The sequence below is a fragment of the Argentina silus genome (assembly GCF_951799395.1).
Source record: "Argentina silus genome assembly, chromosome: 18".
Lineage (NCBI taxonomy): Eukaryota > Metazoa > Chordata > Actinopteri > Argentiniformes > Argentinidae > Argentina > Argentina silus.
In genome coordinates, this window is record NC_139672.1 from 2,555,450 (window position 1) to 2,568,620 (window position 13,171).

General features: G+C 40.4%; 1 pseudogene across 1 annotated transcript in view; it reads left to right on the forward strand.

Moving 5' to 3' along the window:
* Positions 1–6,085: 6,085 nt before the first annotated feature.
* LOC310819163 (cytochrome P450 3A27-like) overlaps positions 6,086–13,171 on the forward strand; it is a 48,360-nt pseudogene continuing 41,274 nt past the window's right edge. The window contains exon 1 of the transcript in view: positions 6,086–6,095. The product of the transcript in view is annotated as a cytochrome P450 3A27-like (transcript). The remainder of the gene's footprint in view (positions 6,096–13,171) is intronic.

A 13,171-nucleotide genomic window follows, 5' to 3' on the forward strand; every position in this document is an offset into this window, starting at 1 on the left:
GACACAGGAGGTGGGAGAGGCAGTGGTCCCAGAGGAGTTTAGACAGGGTTGGTGGTGTCTTCCTAGGTGGTGGTGGTGTGAAGAGTCACCGATGGTGGCTTGGAGGAGTTGGTGGTACCAATGGAGTTAAGGGGTGTTGATGGCATGACCTGGGAAGTAGGCACATAGCCTGCTACTGCAGCTGGGTGCCCCTATGGTTGTTACACAGAAGGTCTGAGGAACCAAACGACGGCACACAGAGAGCCCGAAGGCGTATTTAATAATGGTAATAGTGAACGGGGACAAGTGGATAATCCAAAGAGAGTAGTCGAAGTTCGGTCCAGGGGTCTGCAGGAGAGCGGGCAGTCAGACAGGCAGGAGGTCGGGCAGGTAGACGGGTAGTCGGACAGGCAGGCGGTCAGGCAGGCAGACGGGTAGTCGGACAGGCAGATGGTTGGGCAGGCAGACGGGTAGTCGGACAGGCAGATGGTCGGGAGGCAGGGAGGTCCAGTAGTCGGTAAGGGGGCTAGGTCCGTGGAAGGGTCGACGAGGGAAAAACCAGGGAGGACGAGGTATCATGGACACAGTACGATCTGGCACTGGAGTGGAGTTCAGGCAGGGTTCTTATAGGGCGGTGATTGCAGATGGTTTGCAGGTGTGCTGAGGGGAGACAGGAAACAAGTGCGCTGTCGACTGGGAGCTGGACGCTCCAGCGATAATCGTCTGGGCCTCAAGGTGGCGCCAGAGGGATGGTTAGGAGGGGGAACCGTAACAGTGGTGTTGCCATTGTCAGGGTCCCAGCAGAGGCAATGACGGCATCTATGGTTTGGTCAATGGCAGCCCTCTCCTGCCCCCTCTCTCTTGTGAGGGCTGCCCACTGCTACTTGCCCTTTCCAGGATAAGTTCTGTTTATTCCTCGTCAGTGATGGCTCTGGCAGTCACAGGATACCTTCTGAGATCCCTCTGCCATGGTTAGTGAATGGCAGTGAGGGTCTTCGCCAGGACCTCTGGGATCAACCCTGCTGCCACTAGCGGGTGCTGCCAGACAGGTGATGGGACGAAAGGTCTGTGACTGCAGATGAGGACAAGCTGGTGGATGGCTCTTGGCTGTCTCCTGGAGAGGCGGTGGTGGTGGCACGGGGCATGGAACCAAGACGGCATCAAACGTGACCCGAGCTGATGGGTCAAAAGGAAAGATGCCACACTTCTTAAAACCTTCCACCACAACACGCCGGTCCTTGCACTGCTGGTACGGGTAGCGGAATACCTGCTAATCAAGTTTGAGTTCTTGAAATGGCTGAGGTGTCCGGTTACCTTGGAGAACTCCTTCAGCGGCCCAAAGACTGACATTTTCAGCGGTTGCAACACATAGGTGCAATGTGGTGGAAGGCAAAGAAGTATAAGCCCTTCCCTTTTAGCTGCCACAATCACCTCCAGGAGACTTTTCTGTGTGTCAAAGACCAGAAGGAGAGGGCTCTCTGTGACCACATGTTTCAAAATGCTGGAACCACTTCCTGAACATCTCCTTGTCGATGTACCCTGATGGTGACTTTCCATACAGGGCACTGGGGGGACCTCCCTGTGTGTAGGGGTCGCTGGCGAATTCTTTTGCAAATATTATAAATGGCGGAATGTCATCCCCAGCTGTGTTTAAGCAGGCCATGACAGAGATGTGGTCTCTGGTCCCCGGTGACTGGTGATAGGGATGTCTACAGCCCTCAGGGACCAGTACTCTGTGCCTGCTCCTGTCCAACTGAAACCCTGACTCATCGCAGTTATAGACTTGTCTGTGTTTCTCCCTCAAACCGCTCTCCTCCAAGGTCTTCTCCAAGAGCTGGAAGTAGGTGTCCACCATCGGCTGCGTGGTGTACTCTGCTCTCCACCTGATTAAGATATGCTGAGCCTGTCTTCATGCCCGCCTCATGCTGAGCCTGTCTTCATGCCTCTCCCTGAACATTTCCCACCACTTCTTCCTGAGTGGTGGGATTCTCTCCCCTGGGTGCCTCTTCTGGTGTATGGCTGTACAGCAGTCGGGCCTTGGTCAAGGAGAACCCATGGTGCGTGCAAATACTGCAACAGAGCTTCCTCATCCTCTGGTGCAAGTAATTTAGCAGGGCCACTGCAGCAACCATGAGTCACCCGGCCACTGATCCTGTCCAACAGGGTCTGCCGCGACACTCCATGGACCTATGCAGAAAATAGGAAATTAATAGTGTGCATATATATATATATATATATATATATATATATATATATATATATATATATATATATATATATATATATATATAAATTCTCTCTCTCTCTCTCTCTCTCTCTCTATATATATATATATATATATATTATATATATATGAAATGTAATTTGTGGTATGTTAGTGTGATGACAATTTATCATTATGATAATTGGTTTCACAAACTGAAAGCAATACCCACCTTTCTATGATGAAATGTGATTTTTATCTGTAACAGAGGTTGACTAAATAGTAACTAAAAAAAGTTGTCGCAAATGTCACATTTTAAGATTCGCAGCAAGTCCCGCATTACTTTAAAACATGATATATTTTAAAACTCACAACTTAGCTAAATGTTAATGAATTGTTATGAGAGTTGGTAATCAGATACCTTGGGGTTATGCAGGAGAGAATTTACCGTTATTTTTCTGGTCTTTTTCAAATGAATGTAAACAGTGAATGAAAACAGCTGATCGTGGGCATAACTGATAATAGGGGGTTAGCTAACTGCAGGTGCAGTTAGAGAGGAATAGAAAAAAGCCATGCAACACTGCTTACCTGCACACTCTGAAGGTCTTGACCGAAACATCAGTGATTAAATGCAATGATTTTTTTAGTTTTTCTTTACAGTATGGATAGTGCCAACAGAGAGAATCCATGTGAGACTGACCAAACAAAAATTGGCCTGGTGGAATAGAGGAGTGGGCAGAGTATGATCATCCAGTCATGAGGTTAGGGGCAAGTGAGTATAAGTAGACTAATTAGACTAATACTATAATTAAACAGGCAATCCGGAATACAAACAACAACACAGTGGTCTTCCCACCACTTTTTTGGTAAAAAGCTGAGGGATGGGGTTCGAGAAAGGTAACCACTCTCAATTATATGGTAAATTTAAAGACAATTGCAGGGTTAGCAATCCCACACCCAGTGAAGAGATCAAAGGACAACAGATAGTCTTAAAATATTTGAAGAGTGCAATAAAAGAGGGGTCCTCGCACCTAGAGGGTGTGAATACAATGAATACAATAAGTACAATGGATTAGCAGCCAGGGATAGATGAATAATTAACACAGTTGTAAACAGCCAGGACAGATGGCTTGTGTAAACAGCCTGGGCCAATTGATCTTTCAACAGACTGACCGATGCCAGGTCAGGTGGGAGTAGCTCCCTGGATGACGAAATGTAGTTCTTGAATGTTATTGGTGTATGTAGACAGGAACGGGTGTTCAACTTTGCAAATCTGAACCGGCTTCTTTCTCTGTGAATAAAGTCTCTGAATGAATCAACAGCTCTGGTTAACGGTATTTTATTTCAAAATACTATTATTTAAATTCTACGACAATTACATAGACATATATGACAGCTATGGATGCAAGGACTGACCATCCATGAGATCAAAATGATAGTTTTAACCATGTTTTGAAGCTATACAGTTTTACAATTGCATTGTTTACATACAATGGAGTAAAACTAATTTATATTTTGGGTTCTGATGGGGTAAAATAGTTGAACTAAGGGTTAAGGTTAGGGTTAGGGTCATGAGTGATTTATACATTTCATCCCAGATTGCCCCTTTAAAAGTACACTATGGAAGGTTAATTGTTAAACGATTAACCTCAGACTTTGAGCCTTGGCTTTACGGTTATCATACTCCTATGATATAATACAAATAAATATATTGCCTCATTAAACCAGACAATCCTTCGTTTTAGGCTAAAAACTTTAGAAAGAAAGGCTGATGCTCATGGACATTGCAAGGTGTGGCCCTTTCGGTAAATATTTAGCTTGAAAACATTTTTAACCTTGGGGAGAAACATCCACCGTAAATTCAGGGTGATTCTACTAACAGAGTTAATTTGTGACCTGTAATATTTACATGGCAAACTTAACCTTGGGGGCAAAATACAAGTGAATGACGAAATACAGTATATAGCTTGAAAACGTTGTTATTCTTGTGGCGAAACAGTCCTCTTAGAATAGTAATAGACATGTTTACCATTAATTATTTATCAGTCCGGCCTGTCTCCAAAATGGACAAGAGTGTCTCCAGTTATGTTTACATTCTGCAGTTTATGACACTTGAATGATTTGATGACGAATTTGACACTTGATACTACTCCAGGAAGCAAACTTAGACTTTCTGTTAGGCGATCTATGAGGCTACCAGGTTGCCAGTTAGGGGGATGAGTTTGTTATTGTGTAATGACCTGGCTGGGGTGCATGTTTGTGTGACTCCGAGGGTGAGAATCTGAGGCCATGGAGAAGGAATATCTCTAGCCGATGTGGTTGCTCCCTCTCAGATGCCAGTCAAAGAGAGTCAGGAGAGGGTCAAGGAGATGGCAGTGGGGTCATACATACAGGAGGAGGTCAATTATGTGGTTAGCCCTCCAGGCCAAAGGCATGACCCTTTTGGCTGAAGAGCATTCTCAGTTGCAAAATCTTCCATAACATACTATCATGTGTTGAAACTTTCATACTCTTATGAAAGTTTATAATAAAATAAAAAGAAAGTTTATAAGTTTAAAATATAAAGTTTCAACACTTTAAAGTATTTGTACGTATGCGTTTGCTCAAAACCATTTTCTCAGTGCATGTTAATCATTTATCAGGGGGGAGTTTACATTCCATAATCTTTCACTGTCAGAATGTTGAAAGGCTCAGTGGCAAGTTCTCTCAGTGTGTCAGCCCCTGGATAGTCTTTTCGTGGGTGAGTTAACTCATTAATATGTCAAATTTCCTTCTTTGTGCCAATGAAGAGTATGTATTTAGATTCAAAGCCCTAACAGTTGCGTGGAGACTATTTGTTTTCAATTTGATCCCCTACTCTAAGGAGGTGTTTGACCAGTAAAATGTCTGAAGTGTTGAATTGTCTGTTGGACATGTGGTTTGTTGTGGGAACTGTAATAATCTGGATATGCCAGTGCATGAATATAGTTTTGGTTATTTAGTCTCTGAATAGTCTAGACGTGTTAATTGGGTTGATTATTAAGTGTTGTGTATTAAATTAAATATTTGAATTTAATTTTTTTCATACTTTTGTTTTGTTTGTATTTAAAGTTATCAGTATAATATTCTCTTCTCTATGCTCAGAAGTTGGATGTACTTTTTGAGTCATGAGTAAAGTTACTAGTGTAGTAAGTGTCTTACAAGGTGTGATTTTATTTTATTTATTGATTTGCACACACACAATTACAAATGAACGACAAAATGAAAAGCCTCCTCTATAAAGTAGTAAAAAAAAGAAAAAACTAATTTGAGGTGTGCACAAAGTACAGGCAAATGATAATTTTTAGATGTGATTTTATTTTTGGCCTTTTAATAATGAATACACTATGAATGGGATTTTCTTCGGTGAGACAATCACATACAAATCTGCATTTATAGACTCACTTTGCTGTACGTCTTGTGTTGATTTAATTTCCAGCCTTTTAGCCTGTGGCTTACCGCACAGCAGGGTTGCCAGGTCTGGCTAAAAGTTATTCCCCATTAAAAACCTCTAATGTTGCGAAATCGCTCCATACATATTTTTATAGTGTGTGTGAGTGTAATTGTGTTGTGTAATCATGGGCAGTACACAGCATTCCAGGACCATATACTATTATTTCTAAATCATAAAGCGCTTCTATTGTATGTTACGTAATGCTAATTGATCACATGTATGCTATCTAAGGCTGGAACACCAGCAGTCAAACGCTGTTCAATGAAACCAGCACTGTAGGAAACCCACAGTGCAAAGAAATCCTGTCCATCCAAAACCACATGTTCATTTGGTCTTGGCAGTTTGCAGAGTGGAAAATGTTTCTTTCCATAGTGCAGGTTTGAATGAGTTTGCGGTTCCCAGTGCACATTTGATAGAAGTTTAATTCGATCATGGACCAGAGTAAGCAGTTGTCACATGCGTGATCATTTCAAATGACAACACACTCAATCTTTCATTCTAGCTGCATGTGCACGTATAATTATTCCCACTGAATAAGGGCTAACATTTCCAAACCATAACACACTCTTATTCTATGTTATTGGTCGTAGGGATATAAACATTTACACTGTTCAGTTTTCTTGGAGCATGACATTGAGAGAGGAATTGGCCATGCAGGCCACCAAAGCAAGTTGACTAATAGCTTGGTTAGTCACATAGTTGCCCCTGGCTACACTAACTGTCCCCTAAGCTAATAGATCTCATGCCTAATCTTCATTCATTTCTTTGTCAGGCTAGAACAATAAGGTAAAACATTATAGTAAAACATAGAAATAATACAAACAGTCATTCACCACACTCTATCCTGTCCATGGTGTAACAGATGGCTTAAGGTGGACCCAAGTGTAGAGAGACAGGACTCAAGAGTTACCAAACTCAAATGTAGCTTTACTTTAAACCGTCACAGGACGGACGGACACAGGTACAGGTACAGGTACAGGTACAGGTACAGGTACAGGTACAGGTACAGGTACAGGTACAGGTACAGGTACAGGTACATCCATGGAACATTAGTTCACGACTGATCGACAGGTGAAGCAAAAAACCAGGCTTATAAGCTTGCAGAATAACAAGACACAGGTGAGGACAATTAACTAAAAGAGAAGAATAAGGAAAACAATGAGTAGGGGAAGCAGCAGGATGAGGAGGACTCCTCACACATGGACAATTACCTACATATCATCACATTACAATCACAATTTATGTGTTACACAATGATCTCAAACCATTGATTTTCTCATGGAATCCCTATAAAATGTGGCCTCTTCTTGTTGTTCCAATAACAATGTTTAATGGGTTGCAGTGTTCCGTTGTTGCATGGTAGATCAGAATTAATGGGCTTGCTTCAGCAAGTCAAACTATTGTTATTGCTCATACTTATTATTATTATTATTAGTGGGCTTGCTTCATGGTTGGGCCTCTCCCTGGTAGAGAGCAAGCTGCCTTCGTCTTCAGTTGTGCAGAGCTGGTTACTGCTCTGTTGTTAAAATTGAGCAAAAACTCTTCATGCCTTTCTCCTGTCATCAGGAGGGTGGGTGTGTTTGAAATGTGTGCTGGTCCCAATGTAAGGCCTGTGCTGGCCATTTGGCACCTTCTGATGCCATTGTTTAGGGTCTATTGAGGGGTATGCTGACTGCCAAACATAGGACCTCAAAGACATATTCATCAGAGCTGTGGTTGTGTGCCAGGGTTTACAACACACACACACATCCTATAGATACCCCTAACACTTTCTATGAGACACACACATATAATGCATTATCATTTAAATAAATATATTTTAAAAGTACAGAGAGCATTAGTTTACCATTTTTTCATTGTACTGTGGTCGTCAGGTGATCAAATGACTCTAGTTACTATTACATATTATCAATAGCCATGCCACAATTTCCTAGACATTGCACTGTAGAATGCATTTGTGTATCTATCCCAAAAGTCAGAATTGTGTTTGCACAATAAATTAAATTAATTTATTGTAAATTAAATAATACATTAAAACCACACATATGGCAGACACATTAACAGTTCATATACTGACAATAGTGTTGCTTCACCATTAAAAGCTTCGATTCTATTTTCCATAGAACCAAAGTTCAACAGTCAGTGCAAGCTCTGCTTTTTGTGCCTTGTATTATACTACAGTTTGTGTTTCAATGACGAGGGGACTTATAGAAGTCAAACGTATTGGTCCTATAATAATATTACTACTCTTCTACTTAGAGTTTGCTGAGATTGTAAACTATCCTAGGTCTACAGCTGTCGCTCCTGTCTCTGGATGTGCTTGCCCAATGTAGTTTATCTTCAGAACAAATGGCAAAACAATTCTTCTTTAGGAGTTTAGGTGCACAATGTTTCTAGTATGCTTTTCAGATTTTGACCATGCATGCGTACCTGCATACTGCTTATGTGAACCCCTCTTAATTTGTAATATTTATACTATATTGTATTGATATTGCAGACCTAAATCATATTTTTTCACATTATAAAAAGTATCACATTAGCTTCAGTGATGACTTCTTTGCACTGGTGTTTTGTCTTGGAATATACTAGTATATATATAGTAGTTTGTATAGTGCTATTTTTTTACAATCTTGTACCTTTAACATTTTTATGATAAGATAATATCATTGTGTGCTGTCCTGTAACATGGATATGTCATTAACACGAGTCGTCAGAGGTCCACGGGGTAGTATGTCAGAGTTTAAAAGCTTCACGCGACGACTATTTACCATGTTTTATTTCAGGTAATTAACCTTGGCAAAACATCCACCAGGAGGCATCGTTGAGGAGGAATTTGAATGGATATGCTTACAGTGTGTTTTCGAGGCCTTTCTGTGTTTACAAACATTGCCGCCTGATGAATTATGTGAAGAGTAGCTTTTGAGTTGTTGTTTCAATTTGGAAAAGGGCATATTATTGTCTGGTCGGAGAAATTATGTCCTTGGATAAACCTTAATTTTGAATAAATCAATCAACTCTTCATCAAATGTGAAGACATGAAATATATGTGGCAGTGTGTCTGCGAAATTGCATATTAATTAACTCATAGCGATATAATGTTTCTCAGTTGATTCCATGGATTTCTATAGGCTATATGGACACAGCACGCTCACAAAGCAAAGAGCGCAGTTTGTGACATTAATTTTCCACTCTGGCACTGCAAGTTCACGTTGAACATATTTCACATGATTGAAATGAGAGCTTTTATGAATCAATCAAAAATGTTTACATGCCATTTACAATGATGAGAATAAATCTGAGAAGTCAAGGGATAATGTCGAACAGGCAGGTGAGGGACATTAAGCTGTCATGTTGACATGCTTTTATTCATATTATTCTGTAGGCTATAGCCTTATATATAAAACTCACAACTGTTAATCTGTTAACAAATTACATTCACTGTTTTACTGCCCATATCCAACAAGTCATTTGTAGTTGCCTACTGTCTGTATTTGGCTGTTCTTTTTCGACCCTGTCCATCATATCATGTATCATAATTGGCTACAAACTATGTGTGCTTCCTTGAGCTCCGTTTACAACAAGCTCAAATCGTTTCCCAAACAAAACAAATGTGTGACAATTTACCTAGCCACTAGACAGTCTTTGAGAGACACAATTTGAATGCTGAGTACAGTAATGTTCTTCATTTAACAAATTCTGTTAGTTCATAGAAGATTGACATGCAAACATTGATTTTACTGTAGGCAAAATTATGCATATTTTAGAAAACAGGTAATCAATTCCATTTTACATCAAGGAAATAATAAAATGGTTGTGTTCATTTATGGATTTCAAATTATTTTTAGGTTACCCAGCTTGGAAGCATGGGTTTTAGGAGTAGTCTAACCAGTGTGATATCAAAGCGCAAGTTGCTATCGGTATATTAAGGAGTGAGCTAAGACAGAAAGACTTGTGTTCTCTATGACAACTGCATCGTAATATGGCAACAAACGTGGGCTAACATTAGACAGATCACAGAAGCATGACAAACATCTCTGCTGCCATAAGTGGGGCAATCAGGATGATGGGGGTTCTGTAATTTATACTGACAGAACAAACTGTCTTTTAAAATTTCGGTGATGGGCAGTGGATTACAAAATAGGGGGGGAAGGTGGAGTGGGGGAAGGTGAGCGAATTTGTCTGTTGGAAAATTCATACAGTCGCCATACGTTCGCAACAAAGTAATGTCTGCTAGTTGAGAGAGCCATCCGCTTGGCCAGCTCGCAAGTTTCTTTCCATGTAATGTTAGGTAGGCCTACTGCAGTCCCTTACTGTTAGCTGGTTTAGGCAGCTAGCGGTGGTGCATCTCTCTGCTGTTTGACAGACGACTAGTCAAAAAGTATAAAAAATTAACTTCAACTGTCAATAGTGGATTTGTCAGTTATCAATGGCTGGTACATTTTTATTTAATATCCGCCAAATATTAAATCATGATGCCAGTTATGATAAATGTTTCAAATGTAGTATCTTTGAGTATTATGAAAAGCGCTATACAAAATAATTGCATTATTATTATTATTATTATTATTATTGTTATTGTTATTATTACATTGAGTGGACGAGAGAAGGCTGCCCTTGCTGAAAATTCACATAGTATTATGATGTTTTTAATGATAACAACTGTTTCAACAACAGTTTTTCTATCCAGTCTCAATCCCACTGAAACCCAAAATCTTTACTCCTGTCTGGCATGAAAATCCCTAACTTCATTATTAACCCATTTGTGCCGGATGCTGCGCTACGCAGCATTGCATCTACCGCCGGATGCTGCGTTGCGCACATTTGAATTTACCGCCAGTTTCTGCGTAGCGCAGCATTTTTGATTTGTCGTAATTTTCATGAGTGCAGCATATAATGCACTGTCATTGGTTCAAATACACGCTCACGTGGTTTTAAAAAATCAACAAGACCCACCTCATGTGTATTTGAACCAATGACAGTGCATTATATGCTGCACTCATGAAAATTACGACAAATCAAAAATGGCGGTAGATTCAAATGCGGTAGATGTCGCGCGGCATTTGGCACAAATGGGTTAAAGTCGACTCAGGCTTATTCATGTCAGATTGCGCTAAAACTTGTCTGTGCTGAAAGAGAATGTGTGACAATGTTATGAGAGTGGATAGGAGTTTGTCCCATTGCTTGGTCCTCATTAAAATAACCTGATATTTTAACCATTTCGACTCTGTAATTCATGAGCTGCTAAAAAACATCCTTCAAAGCTCTTGTCACCACCTTGTGGTGGCTTTCGGCAGCACTTCAAACCTTGTGTCTCCTCCAGCAGCGGCATTGAGGTAGACCACCGCTGGGATAGTGGCGTGAACCGATTAACCACTGGCCCACTGTATAATAAAATAAGTCATTGTGAAACCCATGTCCCACTCCTTCCCTGACTTACCCTGTTTTTAACATAATACCGTTGTTACAATTTCAAAATGGTCCTTACAATGGCCAAAATGGCCCACCCAAAATGTGGTCCTCTGTGGCTCAGTTGGTAGAGCATGGTGCTAACAATGCTTAGGTTGTGGGTTTGATTCCTGCTGGGACCATATATACTGAAATGTATGCACTCACTGCAATGTAAGTCGCTTTTGGATAAAAGCGTCAGCTAAATGGCACTGTTATGAACAGTTTACCCATTTCAGCCTATTAGACCTTATTGTTCCCCACCTGTGTGTGTACAGTATATGGGCTACAGAAAAGGGCACGAGATCCATGCGCGTGGAGATGGACAAATTTGTCACGATTACAGACATTTGGAACACTTTTGCATATAACTCAATTGCTTGTTATAACCAAGCAGAAAACATCAATATTTGTTTTGAATGTGGTTTGCATGGTGGAGTATAAGAGCTGCTGGATTTGTCTGTGGACAGACACATTTGCGTAAAGGCGCATAGCCAATGAAAGAAGCGATTTTGTGTCCACTTTAATTTTTTTCACTTTTTTTTACACTAGCAAATTGTACAAACCTTCTTGCACATGTCATTATTGCTTCAGATTTGTGTTCTGCTTTACTTGTTATCAAGTATTGGTGCTTCACATTTTACTGTGTTATTTGTACTGTACAGTTACACCAATTATATCTGTCGATAAGTTATATTCAATATGTAAGCTTTTATTTGCTCTTTAAAATACAAAATGTGGTATTCCAATGATTCTTAAGTGCTGACTAAACTACTGACTACTTTTGATCTGTCCCATGACCACCAGGAACAAGACAGATGAGTGCAGATGAGGTCGAGCTATCACCTCAACTCCAAACTAACCCTGAAATGCTTAGGCTCAATGGGATTCCTCTCAAGTAGACCTAATGTTAAAATAAAGCAAGGTTGATACTGAATTAAACAGGCTGAGCCATGGGCTACGAATATAGCAATGTCCCTCACACAAACAGTGCTCTCATCATGACTACCATATTACCCAAAACTGTGGGCTGATTTCAAATAATGCTATTAAAGCAAGGTTAAATCACTACATCCACACAAATCAAAGAATCAGTCATGTAAATCATCAAAGCTTTATAGGGCACGTAATGTGGGTTAACTGGACGCCAGACTCTGTAGGACAGATGACCAATAGCTCCTTCGGTTTACAAAAATAATATACATTGATTGATGCTTGAATACTATCCCTGGGCTCCAAATGAATCAAATAAACACAACAACATGGCCTTCAAGAGGCAACAATCCCTCGATAGCAAGAGACGGGATGGGACAGGAGAGAAAATCTTATTTTGGAAACAAAACTTTTCTGTAAGCACATTTTCCCCATGGCACTGAGTACTAGGCGTGATTCGAACAGTATAGGCAGACAGACAAACTATGCGCCTCTCATTCTCCCGTTTATCATGACTTCAAACTGGCTCCCAACCTACCCAAATATGTGGGCTTCATTTAAATAAGTATATACAATGCCCTCCATAAGTATTGGAAGGAGGAAGCATTTTGTCTTCTTTTAGCTCTATATTCCAGTTTTTATACAACAGTTTGGATTTTAAATCAAACAATTACTACTACTACGGTCAAAGTAGAGATTCTCAGGTTTAATTCAATTTAAACATAGTCCCCCTATTTCAGGGCTTCAAAAGTATTGGAAAAATCATATAATGTCCAATAAATATTCAATTGGATTTAAATCTGAAGATTTACTTGGCCAGTCAAGAACTTTCCGCTTTTTGGCCCTGAAGACCTCCCTATTTGCTATGGCAGTATGTTTGGGGTCATTGTCTTACTGTATGATGAAGTGCCATCCAATGAATTTTAGAGCCATTTGTTTGTACTCGAGCAGACAATATGTTTCTTTACACTTCAGAATACATTCTGCTGCTGCTGTAACACCATCAATTAAGACAAGTTAGCCAGTTCTTGTGGCAGCTATACATGCCCAAACCATAGCACCATGGCTCACAGATTAGGTGGTATGCTGAAAATCTTGCAATTGCTGAGCTCACCAGTGCTTTCATTCTTTGTTAATGA